The sequence below is a fragment of the Rhinolophus ferrumequinum genome, chromosome X (genome assembly GCF_004115265.2).
Source record: "Rhinolophus ferrumequinum isolate MPI-CBG mRhiFer1 chromosome X, mRhiFer1_v1.p, whole genome shotgun sequence".
NCBI classification, from domain to species: Eukaryota; Metazoa; Chordata; class Mammalia; order Chiroptera; family Rhinolophidae; genus Rhinolophus; species Rhinolophus ferrumequinum.
Window position 1 is genome coordinate 39976124 of NC_046284.1, and position 24108 is coordinate 40000231.

Below are 24108 nucleotides of genomic sequence, written 5' to 3' on the forward strand. Positions count from 1 at the left end.
TTCTAAAAATTAAAAAAAAAATACTATTATATTTTTATAATTAAGAGAAATATCTTTATTAAAGCAATTTTTACCAAAAGTATAATATATTAATATGTATTAAATGTTTTCTTCATCATCACTTCTAAGCACCATTAACAAAGGGCGTTTTCTTTTTGACAAGATATCTCATCCTCTGAACTTAATACTCCACAAACAAAATGGATTTAAAATTCTAATAAATTTTAAAATTCTGCAGTCAAATCTGATATGAAATCCACACTCGAATGAAAAATTTCAAATGAGATATCTTTTGCTCTTAAAAGCTTTTATTATGTTCCGTGTTATTCAGGAATTTCCCTAATTTCAAATGAGATATCTTTTGCTCTTAAGAGCTCTTATTACATACACTATGTGTTGTTCGGGGATTTCTCTAATTCTCAAACTGTGTTAGAGTGAAACCGTGTTCTAGGATGCCGTGTTGTACGAGGGGCTTCCCCAATTCTCAAACCATGTTATAGAAGTGCTGTTTTATACGGGGGTTACCTGTACCCAGTCCCATTGTATCAGTGCTAATAACTTAGTCTTAGTATAAACATAACCAAACACTCAAGTATCTATGTGATTTATTTTTTATTTTAGGATTTTTTTTCATGGATATGCCATTGCTATGGTACCCATAGTTTAATGATTAGTTTGTAACCTTACAACTGATTTTTCTCAAGGAACAAGTGGTTTGAAGTTTTGTTTGCTTCCTTCTAGAAAACTTGAATGGAATCTTGGTAAAGGAGTAATTGTAATAGCTTAAGAGGTTATATGCATCTTTCTCAGTTTAATGATTTGTTACTCTGAAAGTCAAAACAAGTGAGTCAAACTCTAAATGCCCTCTCACGGGTCATAGGTTCCCAGTCCTAAAAGTTTAGGAAAGGTTAAAGCAGAGGGAAGAAACAGTAAAAGATTTTACTATTCATTATTTTAGCACCTCAGTGTTATTAAAAATTCCTTATTATAGTCAATGTGGAGAGCAAACTTCTCTGACAGCAATATGCAACATATACAGCATACTTTACTTATCAAGGTTGTTTTTCAAGCCTAGATCTGGTAATTCTACTTGACATTTCATATGCAAATTGGTAAAACTAAACAGGGGACATTGCTAGATAACGCCAAATGAAACTGACAGTATTTTCCCATGAGGTACTGTTATATATTCTGTTAGGTTATACAGTATTCGGGACTACAGAATAAAGCAACTGGCTGATGGGACATAAATCTGGATATACAGAGGGTGACAAAAAATGTATACACATTTTAAGAAAGGAAAAAACTGTATTAAAATTGTGATACTCAATATATACTGATAACAAAAGATGAATACAAGTCATGTGTATACATGTTTTTGGCACCCCCGGTATTTAGCAACTATGCTTTTACGACTCATTTAGATTAAAATAATATGAACACAAAAACATAACATTCCAGGTAACATTAGTATACCATTTCAGAGACCTTTGTGAATTGACCTGGAAAACCTTATCTACTATTTCCATGATAAAATGTTTCAAATTCCAAGTCAATTGAGAAATAAACTTTGGAAGGCTCTATTAGTGACTGAAGGCTAATTCTACCCTTTATCCAACCCCAAGAGCAGCCTATCTATCATTGCAATTTTGCCCTGAATTCATCCAAAAACTTTAAGGAGAGTTAAACATTAGCTTACTATTTAATGTGAAGAAGAGATTGCTATCTCCAGCAGGTATGCTGCCTGAGAGAATTATGAAGGGTTATTAAAAAGGGCAGGGGAGCAGAGATGGCTGGTATTTGCAAAGTCATGCATGGGGGACTGCACATTTAAGCTAAGCTATCTTAGCCTTCTTCTTACTTCTCTAATACCTACAACTAAGCCATCTCAAATTTTCTGTTTGTTTAAAAGGAGATGCACTACAGAGTCATAGGTGCTAACCAGTAACACCCCTTCCCCAATTCCTGTAGCCCCTTTTGGTGTGTGATGACCTTCTACTTCCCTATCTCCTCCCCTAGTCTGTAAGCTCCTTGAAAGCAGGGTTGGCCCCTTACTTGACTTTGTATCTTGGTTCACAATGAGTACCGACTAAAATGTTTGCTGAATAAACTCTGATGGAGGCAAGTAGAGAAAGTGAACAGACTTAAACATAACACAGGCTAAATAGGTTTTAAAAATGCATACTCTGTTAGAGAAAGCTATGAACAAAATAATCAAGACATAATAATGTTCCCACATTCTTCACATGTAATCAATCGGCCTGTTAGCATGCTTTAACTATCAGCTGTTGTTTAATACTTCAAGATACTACAAAACTCCTCAAGATGTTTGCAACCTGTCTTTTGAATATAGCTGAAAGTCAAACAGAAAGTTGTTTTTTCCAGAAACGGTTTTTACTTGCAACAGTTTTGGCAATCAAGAAAGCAGCACATTTCACCTTTACGATAATACATATCACATACAAACAAATTATGTTTTGACAAACTTGTAATTTATAAATAAATGTAACATTTAGAAATAAATGTAAATTGCCCCAAACAAAAGCTATACTTAAATTTTTTTATTATGAAATTTTCAATATATGCAAAGGCAAGAGAAAACAGTACAACACCCGTAAACCTATCATCCAGATTCTACATTTATCAGGATTGTCCCACAATTGCTTCCTATACCCCTCTTTTTGCCCTCCCCTCCCCTCTTCTTTGAATTATTTTAAAGCGAACTACAGACATCCCAGGATTTCACTTTCTGGAAATTATTCTATTCTAGAATCTAGCTTGATTCTGATTGATCTTTTTTTTCAAGCATTGATACCTATGAGTCACTTAAATCCAAAGAGGGGCCCAATCCTGTGTCATTTCCTGGAAGAATGTCAAATATCTCCATTTTAAGTAAAATTTTCTCTTTTCCTTTTTTTTTGTGTGCTTAATAGCTATTTAAAAATAAGTTAACAACTTCCCAGTAATAGAAATATTCAATTCAATTTAGTCATATTGAAAACATTCTTTTGAATTCTTGCAGACGAGAATTTTATAGATATTTAATGTACATATTAATTATATTCTAAAACCTCTTTGCTTGTGATGAAGAATACTATATCAAAACCTAGGACACAAGATGACACTGCTCCTTCCCCCATCTGTACAAAGCTCAGGTGTATTAACTGCTTGGATTGAAACAGTCTACTCATCTTTTAAAAGACCTAATCTCTTCCATATTTCCTAAGTAAACCTCGACACTTTTCAAAATTATCTGAATAATTTATGAAAACATTTATCTGCTGCTAATAAAATTAATTAAAATTCACACTTGATGGGTATTTCCATTCTCCTTTCCTTAAGATATTAACATTGAGGTTAAGGGTAACACACACACACACACACACACACACACACACACACACACACGGCAAGATCAGACTAGTTAACATGCTTCAACTCCAACCAAATATTATGATGTACGAGTATAACTCAGGAATCACTAGAGATACAATTTTAGCTTAGGCTTTGAGCTAAGTTGAGAGCTTATCTATTAGCCACTGAAAGTGCCTCCTGCAGTGTTACATACCCTGCTTATATGTTCTCAAATATCGTATTTGTTAACTGAAAACTAGATTCTTTTGTTTCATACTTCACTTTTTAATTCATACAGGTATATTAAGTGCAACCACTCTGAGAGGTTACCTTTAACTTGGGGTCAGGATTTATATAACTAGCTATACTGAAACAAGGAGAAATAAAACTTATAGGATCACCATGTGAAGGAATACCTTGGTGAGTTTGTGAGCATCAAAAATCAGTATCACTACCATGTTATAAAATAACACCACTAAAATTTCATCACCAATGATTTTCAATTATTTGTAAAGTATAAATAAACGCTAGGACAACTGTTTGTCATAAGTTATTTTGTAAGAGTAGAATACTAATCTAATCATGTTGTCATGACAGCTACCTCATCTTCTAGTTCATAGAATATTGAAAAACTATTTAACAGAGACCAAAAGCATTTGAAATCTCACCCCATCCCCCAAAATACAGAGTAATAGTTTCTGTCATTTAAACCTTTGGTCATCTAACTTGATAGATATAGTTATATAATTAGGATTTCAAAACCAATTTTTTAAAAATGTACAAAGTCCCTAAAAATACTTTCAAAATAAAGAAAAGACAGAAGACATAGAGAACAGCTTAGATTCTAAACTTCAAATTTTTCTCTTAAATTTGATTCTACTTGAATAAGATTCAGAAAGTGTCTCCAAATGTTTAACTACCCTAACATATAATAAGAATTTCAACTTTTTAAAAGTAAATTTCTGCTTAAGTATTCAGTAATCTAAAAGTTAGAGCCTAACAAAATAATATTAAAATAGTTACCCTTCTGCAACGGTGAGAGCAAACCTGTTTCTTTCTCGGCAGCACTAATAGAAGGAACCTCCCACGCCCAGAAACCAATCTGGAAATCCAACATTCTTCTTACAACTGCAACTTTAGAGAGCAAGTCATAACACTTCCTGCTAGAAAAAGGGAACACCCTAACAAAAGAATGATATAATACTTATGAATCTACTTCCTGTAGGCCTCACAATATTTTGCCAAATATTAATACATTCTAACTTCACAACATTTAGAGCAAAGTTAATTTTTTCATTGCAGAGCCACTGAAATCATGCAAGAACACTAGGGAATTTAAAGTTGGTTCAGGTCAAATAGCAACAACCCACATACCTATTTAGAGTTTGAACGTTAGCCAAATAACCTGCTTATTTTAGAACATATGGAACTAGCTTCTCCCCAGTGTCCAAGTCATTTGTCCATAGCAAAGTGCATTACTTAGAAAGGCGAATTAACTGTTTGACTACTTATGTTCTCTATTATTCATTTCCATCCAAATTTATTCATACCTTCATACAACCTCCATGGGCTAGGTGTTGTACCATTTACTGCGAGTATCTATTACACTTTGTTTTCTGTTGAAATGTAAGCTGTTAATTGTAGGAACTGTATTTTCTACCAGCATAGCATATAGGAACTAAGCCAATACTTGCTGAAATGAATTTTCTATTGAGAGGCAGGACTGCAGAGTTAAGAGTTTTCTGAAGCCAGATTGATTTCAAATCCTGGCTCCACCATTTTTTAGCTGTGCTTATCTTTAGGCAAGTTGCTTTAAGTTCTTGTGCCTCTGTTTTCTCATCCAGAAATGATAATAGTAACTACTTCACGTAATAGTAACTACTTTGTACAATGCTTTGATGCTTAAGAGATATAATGTGTGTCCAAAATTTAGATCATAGCCTGGCACACTGGTAAGCATTAGATAGGTGATCACTGCTATTCTTATTATTGAAATTTGCCTTTTAGCTTGTCTAGCAATTCTAAACAGTTATTTACTAAAGTAAGCAACTAATTTGTTGTGACTACCCTTTATGGGAGAGAACAGAAAATCAATAGGAGTAAAGCACTAGGTTCAGGAGGCCATTTCTAATACTGACAATCATTTGAAAGGAAATGGAGCCCAATGGAAACATCAGGGTCTTAGGAGTCTAACAAATGTGAAGTCTGTGTGACATTGAATAAATTACTTATCTTCTCTGAGCCCCATGTTCATATCTATAACTGTGGAGCTAATCCACATACTTCATAAGGTTGCTATGATGATTAAATGAGCCGATATAAATATATTAGAGCATCTGGCTCCAGCAAGGTGCTCAGTAAGTGGCATTCATTATTATAATCTGTCTTGGATATAATATGCATAACATCATCTGCTCTACCTAATAAGAATGAAATTGAAATAACAGCTACTCCAGTCCTTTATAAATAATATCAGGCAAACGCAGTGAAGCATTTTATGGTAATATATTGAAATCTCAGAATAAGGAGGCAACTCACAATGCACTAATTTGTAAAAAGGATTGGGATAGTCCCTTTTATGAGGCAAAGTGTTCTCTTGTCCTCATCACTAACCATCATTAGTAGACACTGGATTATGTTTTGTCTCCTTAATGGAAGCACTTTATTTCATCAATCACAAAAACCACATAAAATATCAAAAGGCAACACAATCCAGAACAGAAAGAATATAGCAGCAGGAGCCAGAGGACGTGTTTTTCCATGTCTGCGTTGCTGACTCACTCACTACATGAAGCCTCTTCAACTTTTCCAAGTCTCAATTTCACCATTTGTAAAACAAGCACAGCACTATCTGCCTGTGGCCTGTCAGAGAATACATGACATAGTAACTCTCAAGCACTTTGAGCTACCTGGAAGAAAGGATGTACGTGTTTATATTATCATACATTTTAGAGACAGAGAAAACTGGGGCATAGGCAATTGCCTCAGGTAAGAAGATAGTTTCAGTGTTAGACCAGAAATGTTGGGTTTTACCAGCCTTACTTTTTTTTTTTTTTTTGCCACACTTGTAGTTTCAAATCATTTAGGTGGATCTGTCCCAAGTGCTACTCACTTCTTCAATGGTAACGCTACCTAGAAATGACTTTCTTGACTTTCCTTTTCCTGGTCATCTGGAGTGTGAGTGTGTGTGTGTGCTCGTTTTCTAGATTTCTGAACTCTAAGGCTAATCTTTGCTTAGAGTGAAACCTGTTGGCACCATGTCGCTGATTTTAAAGTCTATTCACCATTACATAATAGAATTCATTTTAAACTGCAAAACACTGTGGTCAAGTTTCTAAGAATGGATACTCTCCTCAAAAATGCTATCTTCTGCTTAGTAACTACTAGGACATTTCCTAAAAGACTGTTCTATCACATCAGTACTTCAACCAGTTTTACTAAATGTCTCACTCATCATCTGGGGTATGTGTGGGTGTGCAGGATGGGGGGAGGAGTGTGTTTGTGTATGAGCCTATGAGCGACTCTGTGTGTGAAAAGAATTTCTATTTTTACTACAGGCAATGAAAATTGATTTGGGAATAGAAGATGGTGGCAAGTGTTGTGTAATACATTTCACATTTTTATAAGCAGGCCACAGAATGAAAACAACTTTTACACTGCATTTCAAATTCATCGTGACGAATGCTGAGGAAAGCCAATGGAAACAAACCTATGCTTTATCTGTACACATAAAGCGCACCCTCTCTCTCTCTCTCTCTGATGTTACAAAAATCCATAAAGTTGAAAGTTCACACACATACACCTGTGGACACGCACACCCCTCAGGGTGAAAAGGCATATCCAAAGCTGCATGAGAATTTCATAGATATATCAGTGTAATATAGTTAGAACACAAGACCTAGACAGTATTTTTAAAGTCTCTTCCAAGTTTCCTTCAAACGTCATGCTCTCCACCACACCCAGTACCGAGTATATTCTTTCCATGTATGACATGTACACTGGAGGCCTCTCCCACTGTGCTTAATGACACACCTCAATGACACGGATCTATTGTCCTTTAATGAAATAGTATTTTATCCATCTTCATGACTTATGAGTATAAAGCAAACAAACAAATAGATAACACCCACAGTGAGAGAAGCATCAAAGCAAAGGAATCTAACATTAAGAGGTACCAAAGTAACATGCAGGAAATTACTACTGTAATTTTGGACTATATTGGAAAGTTTAGGAAATGTATAGTAGGAACAGTATTAGGCACACAAACTTTCTGTTGCATGGATGTGTCAGTTTTAACAGTCAAGTAGATCTCGTTTATGCAATCATTTGTTTTTCATATTTTGGGGGAAAACAAACCATAAAATATCTTAATTTCAACTTTCAAGGTATGCCTCCCCAATAAATCTTCATTAGCTCTGTATTTGCATAACAAAGTAATCAAATCTGTCAAAATTTTAGAATAGGATTTCTTATTACATGTTATATACCTTGTCCTAATCACAAAAACAAAATTCTGAAATAAATGGATGGTAGTTTTAAGCACGAGTCCTTCAAAAATTATCAACTTAACTACGTATGGAGCAAGGAACTGATTTAAAAGACATCTGTACTGCTGATGTATTTACAGATACAGAATATTTTGAATAAGTGGTAACTATACCATGTCTTCGTTATATGTATATTATTAAAGAGAACATGCATTTCATAGTAGAATGCCTTTTCCTACCAAAGGAACACATATTCCTAACAGCAGCACTAATAATGATTGAAAGAATACATGAAATATTCAACAGAAATAAAATGCCAATTGAAGTTCCTTTTGCTAGAGTTGAATAAGTGACACCCATCTGGGCAAAAAGTATAGATTTATGTTAGTATTCGGGTAATAATTCTATTGCTAAAGCCCTTTTCTCACTTTTCTCTAGCAATGTCAATTCAAAAAGTAGGTATATATATGTTTGAAAAAAAACCGTATATGTTCATGATATGCATATTACTGTTATAGAACTGACGTGTTGACATTTTACCTTTTCTTATCAGTGAATTTTAAAATAAAAATGGCATCAGATACATTTTTACAGTACATTTTTTGACAAGTTAAAAAAAATAAAAGACATGTGTAGTGACTATAGTTAACAATACTAAATTGTATTTGAAAGTCGCCAACAGAGTAAATCTTAAAATTTCTCATCACAAGAAAAAAATTGTAACTACATGAGGTGATGGCTGTTAATTAGGTTTATTGTGGTGATCACTTCACATATATACAAACATAAACTCATGTTTACACCTTAAATTAATACAATGTTATATGTCAATTATGTCTCAATGAAACTGGAAAAAAAGACATCTGTGTTCTGTTCATAGCTAATAAACTCATACAAAGGAATAAGTCACATGTTGTTTGGTTCAAGTACACGAAGAAAATGTACTCTCCCACCAACATGTTGGTGAAAAGAAGTATTTTAAGAGCTTTTTCAGATAATTATGGATACTCTTCTTTATAATACTATGCCCAAATTCAAAAAGTGGAAGTTTATTTAATGTTAGTTACAGTGTGGAATCGGATACCATATCAATGAATTTTTCATACTCTGTTACATTAAAATCCATTGGTCTACCTTGCACTCTAAATGGACCTTTTTTTTTTTTTTTTTAACCTGTGCTTGATTTTGTAACACCATGCAGTGGTTATTTGGAACAATCTTGTTTGACTAATGCACATCTTCCAAATGTTGTCACACTTCATTTTACAGTATCTAGCAAATCACTTTCAGTAAAAACACCACTGATCTCATTAGAAAAGTCCAAGTATTGAAATTTGGCTGAAGCAAATTTTCAAAAATCTGAATTATTCCTCGAAAGCTCTAACTTTATCATTGGCAACAAATACTCTCGGTTATTTTTCTTGCAGTGACAGGCACACTTGGTTCATTTTTCATAAAATATCTGCCAAATATTCAGGTCTGAATAATCAGTTAATATGTTATTTCATCCTTCAAATAAAAACGATTTTCTATTTTTAAATGTGCAGCTAATTCACCTTGCAATTCAAAACACTGCAAAAGGGCTTTTCCTCAAGATAACCATTGTACACCCATATGCAGCAGAAATGCTTTTTTTCAAAATTTTTTTTAGTTTCAGGTGTACAAAGCAATGTAATAGTTTAGACATTTACACCCCTCACAAAGTGGTAACACCCTCCCCCAAACTACTACCCCTCTGACATCCTATATGCCTGTTACAATACACAGCAGAAATGCTTTTAATGTACTTCCCATCTCATCACACAGAAAAAAATTTTAATTGTATATCAAGAGTTGAGATTTAATAAAATTAAATTTCCTTGTTTCATCAAGGACATTTGTAAATGAAATAAATTTTGTAGGGCTTCTTTTTTTCTTTTCTTTTTTTTTTTTTACAGGGAAGGTACAGCTTTGAATACAATGACTTATCAGTGTGGTGCCATTGCCTTACCTCCTAAGGCACCAGCAGTTTTACCCACCAGCACAAATATCAACAGTGAAAAAGCAAATAACATCTTAGTGTTACTATGCAAGTAATTTTGACCGTCAAGGGCCCATATGCCACACTTTTTTTGACAACTGGTGCTTAAATTAGTAATATTTATGATGCAGTCATACAATTTCAGAGAGTCAAAAAACATAAGGTATGTAGGTTTTAACAAGAAATTTCAAAACTGAGAATACAATCACGAGAATAGGTTCTTTTTTTAGGCGTCCATACCTCTTTCCACATCTTTCTTTTATTATTATTATTATTATTATTATTATTATTATTATTATTAGTCTCAGGTGTACAAAAACAACATGGTGATTAGACATTTACACACCTCACAAAGTGATAACCCCAACAAGTCTACCACCCATCTGACACCATACATAGCTATTACAATACCATTGACTATACTCCCTATGCTGTACTTCACATCCCATGACTATATATTTTTAAAATTATAGTTGACATTCAATATTATTTTATATTAGTTTCAGGTGTACAGCATAGTCGTTCGGCATATAATTTATGAAGTGATCCCCCGGATAAGTCTAATACCCATCTGACACTATACATAGTTTTTACAATATTATTGACTACGTATATTCCCCATACTATACTTCACATCCCCTTGACTATTTTGTAACTACCAATTTGTATTTCCTAATCCCTTCACTTTTCTCACCCAACCCCCACTCCCTTTCCATCTAGCAACCATCAGTTTGTTCTTCTTATCTATGAGTCCGTTTCTGTTTTGTTTGCCCATTTATTCTATTCCTTAGATTTTCTAGATATAAGTGAGATTATATGGTATTTGTCTTTCTCAGTCTGACTTATTTTACTTAGCATAATACCCTCTATGTTTACTGCAGCACTATTCACAATAGCCAAGATATGGAAACAACTAAAATGCCCATCAATAGATGATTGGATAAAGAAATTGTGGTACATATGCTTGTATACAATGGAGTATTACTCTGTCATAAAAAAAGATTGAAATCTTACCATTTGCAACAAGATGGAAGGACTCAGAGGGTATCATCCTAATAGAATAGGTTTTTTTTTAAAATTAGTTTCAGGTGTACAAAACAATGTCATAGACATTTATCATTTGTATCCCTCACACAGTGATAATCCCCTCCCCCCATCTACTACCCCTCTGACATTGCATACAGCCACAGAATAGATTTTTAATGTGAGTTCTGTGTTGTTGAATTGTGAGAAGAAAACTTAATTCATTAATATAAATTCTGAGGGGAACAATCTACAGATTATCTACTCCAAACCACATTTTGCAGAATCAGGTTCATGTCCATGAGACATGAATTTATCAGGATAGCATAGTTTAGAAACTTTTAATATATTTCTAAAAGATTTTTATTAAAATATAGCTAACATCCATCACCATATATTTGATGTCCTTTTCCCCCTTCTAACTCATCCCCATCCCCCTTACCCTGTAGTAACCACTAAAGTGTTGCCTGTGTCTATGAGTTTTTGTTTCTTCATTTCTTTGTCTTGTTCCTTTGTTGTTTTCAGTTTTATATCCCACATATGAGTGAAATCATATGGTTCTTGACTTTTTCTGTCTGACTTATTTTGCATAGCATGATAATCTCAAGATCCATCCATGTTGTCACAAATGGCAGTACTTCATCTTTTCTTATGGCAGAGCAGTATTCGATTGTGTATATATACCACATCTTTTTTATCCAATCATCTATCGCATGACACTTTGATTGTTTCCATGTCTTGGCCACTGTAAATAATGCTGCAATGAACATCAGAGCACATAAATCTAAACGGATAAATGTTTTCAGATTTTTTGGTAGATACCCAAGAGAGGGATTGCTGTATTATAGAAATGTATACTTGAAACCTATATAATTTTATTAACGATTGTCATCCCAATAAATTTAAAATAAAAAAGAAAATGTTAATATAAAAAAGTATAGCTAACATACAATATTAGTTTGAGGTGTACACCCTAGTTTTTCAACATTTATATAACTAAAGAAGTTATTGCCATAAGTCCAGCAACCATATGACACTGTACCATACTATCACAATATTACTGACTATTCTCTAGGCTGTACGTTATATCCCCATGACTTGTTTTGTAACTGTAAAGGTGAACCTCTTATTCTTTTTATTTTTTTCCATTTTTTTTATTAGTTTCAGATGTACAAAGCAACATAATAGTTTGACATTTAAACCCCTCATAAAGTGATAACCCCTCTGACATCTTATATAGCTGTTACAATACCATCGACTATCTTCCCTATGTTGTACTCCACATCCCGTGACTATATATACCTATATATTTAGTTATAGTTGACATTCAATATTATTCTACTTCAGCTCTTCAGGTGTATAGTGCATTGGTCAGGCATCTACACAGTCTATGACGTGGTCCCCCTAATAAGTCCAGTGCCCATCTGGCACTTTACATGATTTTTACAACACTGTCGATTATATACCCCATATGGTATTAACTACCAATTTGTATTTCTTAATGCCTTCACCTTTTTCACCCTGACCACAACCACATCCCCATCTATCACCCTGATAGATCTAGTACCTATCTGGTGCCATACCTAGTTATTACAATATTATTGATTATATTCCTTATGTTATACTCTACATCCCCACGACTACTGTATAACAACTAATTTGTACTTCTTAATCCCTTCCCCTTTCACCGATCCTTAACCTCCCTCCCATCTTAAAGAAGTCCCTCTAAGATTCCTTGTAATACTGGTTTGGTGGTGATGACCTCCTTCAGCTTTTTCTTCTCTAGGAAGCTCCTTATCTGTCCTTCAATTCTAAATGACAGACTTGCTGGGTAGAGCAATCTTGGTTTTATGTCATTGCTTTTCATCACTTGGAATATTTCCTGCCACATTCCCTTCTTGCCTGCAAAGTTTCTGTTGAGAAATCAGCTGACAGTCTTATGGGGGCTCCCTTGTAGGTAACTAACTGCTTTTATCTTGCTGCTTTTAAGATTCTTTGTCTTTGACTTTTGGCATTTTAATTATGATGTGTCTCAGTGTTGGCCTCTTTGGGTTCATCTTGTTTGGGACTCTGTGCTTCCTGGGCTTGTATGTCCATTTCCTTCACCAGGCGAGGGAAGTTTTCTATCATTATTTCTTCAAATAGGTTTTCAATTCCTTGTTTTCTCTCTTCTTCTGGTACCCCTATAATGCAAATGTTGGTACACTTGATATTGTCCTGGAAGCCCCTTAAACTCTCCTCAATTTTTTGGATTATTTTTTCTTTTTGATGTTCTGGTTGGGTGTTTTCTGCTACCTTATCTTCTACATTGCTCATTGGATCCTCTGCTTCATCTAATCTACTATTGATTCCCTGTAATATTTTCTTCATTTCCATTACTGTATCCTTTATTTCTGACTCGTTCTTTTTTAATGGTTTCCGTCTCCATTTGTATGCTTCCTATCTTTCTGTTGGAGTTCTTCCTGAGATCATGGAGCATTCTTATAACCAGTGTTTGGAACTCTGCATCTGATAGATTGCTGATCTCCATTTCACTTAGTTCTTTTTCTGGAGCTTTGTTCTGTTCTTTTATTTGGGACATGTTTGTCTCCCCATTTTGGCTGCCTCCCTATGTTTGTTTCTATGTATTAGGTAGAGCTGCTATGTCTTCCGGTCTTAGCAGAGTGGACTTATGTAGTAGGTGTGCTGTGGGATTCTGTGGCACAGTCTTTCTGGTCACCTGAGTCATGCACTCCAAGTGCATCCCTTGTGTGGGTTGTATGTGCCCTCCTCTTGTAGTTGAGCTTTGGTTGATAACTGCACATCAATGGGAGGGACTTACCCTTGGGTTCACTGGTTGTGAGGACTGGCCTTGACAGTGGAAGAGTTGTTGTATAGGGGCTGACCCTCTGGCTCCAGCTCGTTTTGAAGCCTGCCACTGTGGGCACCAGCCCCAGGACAACCTTGGAGAGGATCCGCTGTAGGTCTTCTTCAGCCTCAGCCTATGCCCCACACCCCGGGGCCACCTAGCGGGAGCCAGAAAGAAATCCACAGATGGTGCCGTGCTTGGAAGCACCTTTGAGAGGCCAAGCCGCAAACCAAGGCCAGCTGCCACTAGTGCCGGCTTAGGGCTGCTCAGCCAGAGGTACAGGACATGCTCAAGCCAGATGCTGCTTGTCTGGGTTCTGTGAACCTTTGAGTCTGGGCAAGTCTGCACCTTGAGCCAAGGCAGGTGGTCTGTATAAAAAAGCCTCTGGAAGCAGCCTGGGTGTGCCCGAAAGTTGGGCGGGGCCAGGTCTCAAATCACCAGGGGGTGGTAAACGAACTGCAGAGACTCAGAAATGGCGGTTGCCTGTGTTCACAGGCTGGGAAGGGGGAGAGCTCAACAAAGAAACAATGGCCTCCACCAGCTCCCTCGTCCAAGTGAAAGCCGCTTCTCCAGTCCCCGTCCCAAGCCAGACAACTCAATTCCCCACCATGTGTCTCTGCTGCCTTTCAGCTGCTGCCCCAGCGCTGGAGAGAGTTATTCTGTTGGTGGGTAAGTCTGCGCGCAGTCCCTTTAAGATGAGCGCCTGTGAGTGCAGCTGCACTGTCTCAGTCACAATGTCCGCTAGTTTTCACAACCAAAAATCATGGGGACTTCTCTCCCCAGCACTGGAACCCTGGGCTGCAGTGGGGCTGGGATCTCTTGCCCTTCTAGGGGATGGGGAGGTACCCCCACAGCCAAAATAGCCCTTCCAACCTTTAATAGTCACACGTGGATGTGGGACCAGCCCGTTCCACGTCTCTAACCTTCCCACCCATCTGGAGGTGGCTTCTTCTACAAGTCCTTATTTGAAAGGCTTCAGTTCAACTTGATTTTAGGTGATTCTCAAAAATGGTTGTTTTGTAGATTAGTTGTAATTTTTATGTGGTTGTGAGATAAGGTAAGCACAGTGTTTACCTACTGTGCCATCTTGGTTCCTCCCCCTTTTTAATTTTTCAATTTCAGTTGATATTCAATAGTATTTTATATTAGTTTCGGGTGTGCAGCATTGTGGTTAAACATTTATATAATTTAGAAGTGATGGCCCAGACTAGTCTAGTAACCACCTTGCACTATACAGTTATTACCATATTATTATTGACTATGTTCCCTATGCTTTGCTTTATCCCCACAACTATTTCTTAACTACCTATTTGTACTTCTTAATCCCTTCACCTTTTTCACCCAGCCTCCCAACAGCCTCCCATCTGGCAACCATCAGCTTGTTCCCTACACCTATGAGTCTGTTTCTGTGTTATTTGTTCATTTATTTTCTTGTTTAAATTCCACATGTGAGATCATGTAGTATTTGTCTTTCTGTGTCTGACTTATTTCACTTAACATTAATACCTTCCAGGTCCATCCATGTTCTTGCAAATGGTATAATTTCATTCTTTTTTGTGGCTGAGTAATATTCCATTGTATATGTGTACCTCCATTTTTTTTAAATTTCTTTTTTTTAACTTTTATTTAAGTGGTTTTCCAGGATCCATCAGCTCCAAGTCAAGTAGTTGTTTCAATCTAGTTGTGGAGGGCACAGCTCACAGTGGCCCATGTGGGGATCGAACCAGCAACCTTGTTGTTAAGAGCACCACACTCTAACCAACTGAACTAACTGGCCGCCCCTCTTTTTTTTTGTTTAAATTAAAGTTTATTGGGGTGACAATTGTTAGTCAAGTTACAGAGGTTTCAGATGTACAATTCTGTAATACATCACCTATATATCACATTGTGTGTTCACCACACAGAGTCAGTTCTCCTTCCATCACCATATATTTGATCCCTTTTACCCTCATCTACTACTGTCCTCCCTGTACCACAATTTCTTTATCTAATCGTCTGTTGATAGGCACTCAGGTTGCTTCCATTATCTTGGCTATTGTAAATAGCACTGCAGTGAACATGGTGGTGCATATATCTTTTTGAATTCTTTGGGTAAATACCCAGTAGTGGAATTGCTGGGTCAGAAGATAGTTTTATTTTTAATTTTTTCAGGCACCTCCAAACAGTTTTCCATAGTGGCTGAACCAATTTGCAATCCAACCAACAGTGCCCTTGGATTCCCTTTTCTCCACATCCTCCCTAACACTAATTTGTTGATTTATTTATAATAGCCATTCTGACAGGTGTGAGGTGGTATCTCATTGTGGTTCTAATTTGCATTTCTCAGATGATTAGTGACGTTGAGCGTCTTATTTGTCTATTGGCCATCTGTATATCTTCTTTGGAGAAACGTCTATTCAGGTTTTGTGCCCATTTTTTAATTGGATTGTTAGGTTTTTTTGGTGTTAAATTGCTTGAGTTCTTTATAAATTATGGATATTAACCCCTTATCAGATGTATCATTGGTGAATATCTTCTCTCATTCAGAGGTTGTTTGCTGTTGTGGGGACAAAGCCCTGGAGAGTAGTTTCCAGGCTCTCGGCCTCACATGGAAAGGTGCTGGCTCGGGTAGTAGATGGCCGAAGGCTGTGGCTAGTTGGCCATCAGCTGTAACCAGTGAGCCACTGGCCACTGATATAACTGCCGCGGCTGCACTGGGGAGTGGGAATCGGTCGGTTGGCAGAAAAGCGGACAGCAGGTCGCACGTCGTGTGAAGCCAGCCTCCAGTGAAACTATAGTGGTATGACTCCCCTACGTATGGCTCCGTGGGTGTTCCTTTTTGGCCTAGCCACATCCTGTGTTCTTACGTGGGGAGCGGGAGCGGAGACCCCATATGACACCCCGCACAACACTGTGCAAAAACTTTTTAGTTTTGTGTAGACCCATTTGTTTTCCCTTTTCTTTTGTTTCCCTTGCCTGAGGTGACATATCAGAAAAAATATTATTATGAGCAATATCAGAGAGTTTACTGCCTATGTTTTCTTCTAGGAGTTTATGGTTTTAGGTCTTAAAAACTTTTAATACATTTTTTAAAAAAAGATTGAGAAAGGCAATATGTTTGTTATAAAACGTCTTAAAAATATCCAGCTCATATGTAGCAAATCAGATTTTTCTCTTCATAAACAGTAAGAGTTTCCTTCTCTGACATAAACTAGAAGAGAAAGGGTTTGAAAGTTAAACTCTATATGAAATGTAAAACTTATTACTACTTAAAAATATTAAAAACTAAGCGTATTATAGTATTTGTGGGTAAAATAATATGTGGGTTATTTTAAAATAAATCCCAAATAGAAATAAAAAAGAAGGGGAGAGAAAAGATAAAATAAGAATATCAAATACTGATAATTTATTTCAAGTGTACAATTCTTTTGTTTTCAAATGTTTATTAGTTTTAGGTGCACAAAACAATGTAATAGTTAGACATTTACACCCCTCACAAAGTGATAACTCCTCCCCCAAGTTACTACCCCTCTAACATTGCATACAGCTGTTACAATTCCATTGACTATCTTCACTATGCTGTATTCCATATCCTGTGACTATATACATACAGAGGGTGCCAAAAAAAAATGTATACAAGTGGACACTTTGGTCAACATTGTTCAAGCAGTAGTTCACCATAATCAGAAGTGTCTGGACACTGATGGTAACCACTTTGAGCACCTCTTGTAATTGCAGAAGTCAAACGTGAGTTGTATTCATCTCTTATCAGTATATAATGAGTATTATAATTTTGATAGTTTTTTTTCCTTAAAATGTGTATACATTTTTGGCACTCTATATACATATACATATATATATATATATATATATATATATATATATATATATATATATTTAATTATAGTTGACATTCAATATTATTCTACTTCAGCTTTAGATGTATAGTGTATTGCTCAAATATCGATAATTTTTGAAGCTGGGGGTTCATTATGGTATTTTACACTGTATGTTTCAAATTTTCCATAAAAATAAGTTTTAAAAAATTCTGTATGCTTACAAGAAAGTATTTGGTATTTTGGAAAGGAAAAATAAAATTCCTGGCTCGTGTTCATTCACTAGATAAACATTGAATGAGCATCCACTCTCAAAAAGGCACTGTACTAGAGATGGCATCAGGAAATATAAAGATTTATGAAACATGTCTTTCACACCCAAAGGGCTCAGAGGGTAGTGTCCATATATGTAATCAATTCCCTAAAATGGGTATAATGCCACCACTATGACCATTCTAAGGGGTACTTATATTATTGCAAGGCACAACTTGAGCCAATTGAATTGCAAATCATTATAATGCAATTTTAAGAGAAAAGAAAGAAAAAAATGGCAAGGAAATACAAAAAGGAAACTTAAAAAATAAGAAATGAGACTCTCTTTGGTTTTCCTCTATAAAAGGAAATGAACACGAGATGTGAACAAATATGGGCATAATCACACCATTTTTCCACCACAACCCATCATCTTATTTCACTTCAGGACAGGAACCATCATGTCATCTCCTTTGAGTCAGCTCTTGTACTACTCACATAGGCAAAAATAACTGAGCAGTACATTCATTTTCCACTGTGAATATTAAATAATTAAGTATTCTATAATTCTTCAAATGACAGAAGACAATGTTTACAAATGCCATACTTTAACATTAATTTCCCAGGCTACTATGTCCTTTCACCACCGCCCCCCCCCCCAAATTAAGCCCATCCTAAAGAATAAATTCACAAGTTAAACTCATAACTTTCCTCAGATACTTAAGGGGTCTAATTATAACACTGGTAAATGAAAAATAAAAGTGAGAATCAAAAATGAAATGTTTGCTTTAATTATCAGCTTCTAGCTCACTGCCGTTTATTCCAAACAAATTGTCAATTTTTCCCTATTCAAACTTCAGACGAAATGTGCAAGAGTTCTCAAAACTCATTCAATGAAGGTCTTTAAAATCTGAGTGATATCATTAAATGATTTTAAATTGCTCTACTGTGTTAATATTTATTAAGCTCTATAAGGGCAGTGATTTGTCTGCTTTGTTCACCAATCTATCTCAAGCATCTAGAACAGTGCCTGGCACACAGTAGGCACTCAGTAAGTACCTGTTAAATGATTATATGATGACATTGCATGCTAAAGGAATTAACTCACTGTTATTTGCTATAGTGGTTTATTATACAACCAAGAGCAAACTTTTAGCTCTTTTAATGCAAATCAAATAAATAAACATAAAAGGCATCTACTCTTGTTCCATTGGGTAACTCTACAAAATAGGATGATTCCTGAGAGTTAATCTGGCCAAACAAATGATAGGTTACAGCTTTCTAGTGACACCGAATCCCTAATCAAATTTGACAGCTGAAATGGTTTTTAAAAATTCTTCACTTTTAGAAAATAAAAGCATTTCAGAGAAAAGAAGAGGATTTGAATTTTACAGTTTACCCTCAAACTTACCACACAAAAAAGAAAAATGTAACTTAGCTGCCAAGATATCACTGCTTTACCTTTCTAAACTTTAATACGACTTCTTTTTGACCTCATAAGGAATAACCAAACCTTCAAAAGAAAGAGCCACTTTAGCATTTCCTGCCTGCCTGCCCTAGTCCAAGATTAACCTTGTCAGTTCTTTGGAAGACAAATAAAACCCCTTTAAATGACTAATTCAGATGAAGTGGTAACATGAAGCCATAGTTTATAAGAGGCTGGTTTCTACTTGTTACCAGATGTTGCCATTACTTCAAAGTGTTAAATGCATTCATGAAGAGGTTCAGATATGTTTGCATGTGAAATATTTTCTGCTAGTATTATTGGAGCCATGTTTGCAGAGAAAAATTGTTGCCTCACTGTCTAATAAAACGTCCTTAAGATTGCCAATATTCACTTCAAGAACCACCAAGTACTCTCTGTCTGTCTAATTCTTCCATGTAATTCTTGCAAACACATATATACATGTTTAAAACACAATACAAATTAATTCTATTTCACTGGGAGTTTGTCATGAACAGTCTGATTAAAGGCCTAGCTGAAAAATTCAAATTTGTGTGTGTATACTTTTGGAGTTGTTTTTTTAGACAAGTAAACAGCCAGCAGCTTTACATAGTTTAGGGTTCCTTTACCAGGTATATTTCAACAATTGCACTATTTTCTAATTCTATCCATTCTCCTCTGGTTATGCTAATTTCTTTGGTTATGTTGCCATAAGATTTTATTAGTTTAATTAAAAATTTCTTTTAATCTCCAGAGAGAGTTTAATTTAACAACAATGGTTGCTATTTTCTACACATAATGGTCATTATTAACTTTGGCCCAACACAGAATTCTGAACACAATATAGATTTATCCTTAAGACTGGCTGCAAAAATACTGTGGTTTCATAATGCGTTTTATGTCCTTACTATTCAAAAGTATGAGAGATGCCCCAAAATTTTTATTTTATTTTTGCTGAGATGCCCCAATTGTATTTCTTTGAGGATAGAGTTGAATCCATAAACATAACACTATGCTAACTCAGATCTCTAGAGACTGAATTAAAATTGACCAGTATTGCTTGCTCAGTATTTTATTTGGCAATCTGTTACCTGGTACAGGAGTTCCCCCTTCATCCACAGGGGATACAATTCCAAGACACCCCAGTGGATGCCTGAAACAGTGGATAGTACTGAATTCAATATACACTATGTTTTTTCTTATACATACATACCTATGATAAAGTTTAATTTATAAATTAGACACAGTAAGAGATTAACAATAACCAATAATAAAATAGAACAATTATAACAATGTACTATAAGAATTATGTGAATGTGGTCTATCTCAAAATATCTTATTGTACTGTACTCACCCTTTGCATAATAATGAGATGATACAGTACCTATGTGGTCAGAAGATATGATGCCAATGTGGTAAGATGAAGTGAGGTGAATGACTGTGACATACCGTTAGGCTCTTAGTATAAGGGTTACTTGAACACAAACACTGCAATATTGTGACAGTTGATCCGATAACTGAAATGGCTACTAAGTGACTAATGGACGGGAGCATGTACAGCATGGATATACTGGACAAAGGGATGATTCACGTCCCCGTCAGGGTGACCTGAGATTTCATCATGCTGCTCAGAATGAATTGTTTATTTATGGAACTTTCCATTTAGTATTTTCAGACCATGATTGATCGTGGGTAGCCAAAACCTTGGAAAGTGAAACTGCAGATAAGGGGGGACTACAGCTAATAAAATCTCATTATAATTAATTCTGCCACAAATCAAATTGCTTTTGTGGCCTTCACTTGCTAAAAATCATATTGTTAGCAAAAAGTCATCCACATAAGAGTAACTTCTTCCCTCTCCCAGTGTATCCCTGGTACTATTATCTCAGAAATTGGCTAAAGCCACTAGCAGGGTTCTTTTGATGGGGTAGACTGGCCCCAGCTCATGGCTCTAAGAATTCACTGCTTTAGAGAATGAGCTTTTAAAAGTCTCTCATTAGTCCAAATAAATATATTGCTTTCTTCTTTAAACTACAATCTTTTTTCTAATCACAGGATACGTAGCTGTACATTTGCTGTAGCTGTGACTATTACCCAAATAAAGTTAGGAGTAGGTGGAGAAGAAACAAATCGCTTATACGAGGGTTGCCCAAAAAAAAAAATGTATACACATTTTAAGCGATGTTATCTATGTATTACTCTTCGAAGTTGAATTGAATTACGGTAGCAACTGTGTAGTATGACGTTCGCTCAAACGATGGCATTAATCAAATGAATGCTAGCGTCACCATGCAACAGGCAGGACAGTCAAAGAAAATGGTGGAAGCATGGTTGTCGTTTGAGGAGCGCAAGACCATTTTGAAGTGGTATTTGAAATTGGAGAACGTTGTGGAAGTACAACATGGAGGCGTGAGTATGCAACACAACCTCCAACACACCTAACAACTGCATGTATTCATGATAAGTTTGTGATGCATGCTACTGTGTGTGATGTGCACAAGGGGAGATCCGGGAGGCCTCACACAGCAAGTCCTGCTTCTTCCGCTGTGGTGTTGGAACAGTTTACACTGATGCTAACCACTTTGAGCACCTCTTGTAATTGCAGAAATCAAACATGACTTGTATTCATCTTTTGCTATTGGTATATAGTGAGTATTATGATTTTAATAGTTTTTTCCTTTCTTAAAATATGTATACATTTTTTTGACACCCTGTGTATTAGTGGTAGTAAATTTCACTGTAATGATTATACTAGAACTATGAACCATATGCTATAACTTAGGGAAGTTTTCATTATTGAGAAGTAATTCTGCTAATTGTATTTAACATAGTATAACTGGACTGTGATTTTCAGATTCCTGATTTTTAAGTCTAACAACTTACTACTATATTCATAATGTTATAGGCCACCAGTGATATATTTTATTAAAGCAATACAAGCCAGTTTAGAATACAAACAGGATGGGCAAGAGCGCCAGAAGGTTTTTTTGGTGCTTTCACCCTGAATCATTAAACAGAAAGAAAGAAGGGTAGAAAAAGCTTTATCTTCAGAAAGCAAGAGAGAAATGAAAGCTCAGTCTCATTACTTTTCCCTGACAAAAGCAACAAGGTGACATTTTTCTCTTCTGTTCTTCAGCCCTAATCAGTTTAACAGTTCCTTTCATTTTTTAACACCTAACAGTACGTTTTTAAGAGTCCTTTTAAAATTAAGAACTTCTCCAGATCCTTTTTGTGATTTTAAAGATTTTTATTTTGCATAATCAAAGCATGAAAATGTACAAGTTTTCATTTAAAAACTTTTGATTTACTCTTCATGAATAATAAGCACATCCCAAACTCCAATACCCTAAATCCCAATGTTAGTGGCATATTATATTTTTCTATTGGGGGAAATGCATTTGTTTGAGACAACAGAAGAGGTAAACCATATTTTCCTTAAAGCAGAATGATAGGTTTAGGAGTCTTGTAAATAGAAATCTAACAGGTGGTCTTAAAAATTTCTAGAAATAATGATTGGATAAAGAAGATGTGGTATATATACACAATGGAATACTATTCAGCCATAAGAAAAGATGAAATAATACCCCTTGTGACAATATGGATGGATCCTGAGATTGTTATGTTAAGCAAAATAAGTTAGAAAAAGTAGAGAACCGTATGATTTCACTGGTACGTGGTATATAAAACTGAAAACAACAAAAGAACAAGACAAACAAATGAAGAAACAAAAACTCAGACACAGACAATTATTTAGTGGTTACCAGAGTTTGGGGGTGGGGGTTAGTAGATGAGGGTAAAAGGGATCAAATATATGGTGATTGGAAGGAGAACTGACTCTGGGTGGTGAACACACAATGGAATTTATAGATGATGTAATACAGAATTGTACACCTGAAATCTATGTAACTTTGCTAACAATTGTCACCCCAATAAACTTTAATTTTAAAAAAAGGAGATTTGGTATACACAACTTAGATGAATCTACAGAGAATTATGCTGAGTGAAGAAAGCCCATCCCAAAAAGTTACATGTTGTATGATTCCATTTATATAATATTTTTGAAATGACAAAATTATAGAAATAGTGATCAGATTAGTGGTTTCCAGGGGTAAAGATAGAGAAGGGGGAGGAAGCAGGTGTGTGTTGTTATAAAAAGGTAACACAAGGGATTCTAGTGATGAAATTCTTCTGCATCTTAACTGTATCAATGTCAGTATCTGGATTTTGATATATTGGAAGAGGTTACCATTGGGAGAAACTGGATAAAAGGTATACAGGATCTCTCTGTGTCATTTCTTGCAAGTAACATGTCTACGATTATTGCAAGGTAAAAGTTTAACTAAAAAAATCTAATTTGGAATTAAACACAGAATACAGTGCAATTAAATTAATAGGGAAAAGGGAGGAAAATCTACTTGCATTAATTCCATATTCTGTTTTAAACATTATTCCTGCTAATCTTTCCAAAACGTTATTGACATAACTGACATAATAGCCTTAGCATATATAGTCAATTTGTGATTCCACTAGAGTATTTGATATTGGTAAAAGATATTTCTTTCTGTTCAATACCTAAATAAAAATGGATATAAACAATAATTTCAGGGCTAAAACCCATCAATGCATGACAATTTAGGTATCTGTTATTAGAAATGCATTTTATTTGTTCAAGTGAACAAGTAAATATCCCTAGATATTCCCACGACACACTCCTTGATCTCCTTCCTGTCTTGCTGTAAATATCTCCCTCTCAGTGAAGCCTTCTGTGACCACATGATTGACTTGAAATGCCTTTCTTCCCACACCCTATTCCTTCAATCCTGCTTCAATTTTCTCCATAACACATTACCATAGAATATACTATG

At 35.5% G+C, this 24108-nt stretch overlaps 1 protein-coding gene across 5 annotated transcripts in view; it reads right to left on the minus strand.

Annotated features, from left to right (window-relative positions):
• Window positions 1–24108, minus strand: part of PLS3 (plastin 3) — a 100833-nt gene that overhangs the window by 53286 nt on the left and 23439 nt on the right. Inside the window, exon 1 of one of the 5 annotated variants that reach the window (XM_033117688.1) lies at window positions 4378–4441. The exons of the other annotated variants lie outside the window; for them this stretch is intronic. The gene's annotated coding sequence lies outside the window, so the exon portion shown is untranslated. Of the gene's footprint in view, window positions 1–4377; window positions 4442–24108 lie in introns of those variants that run through there. 5 annotated transcript variants of the gene reach the window in all.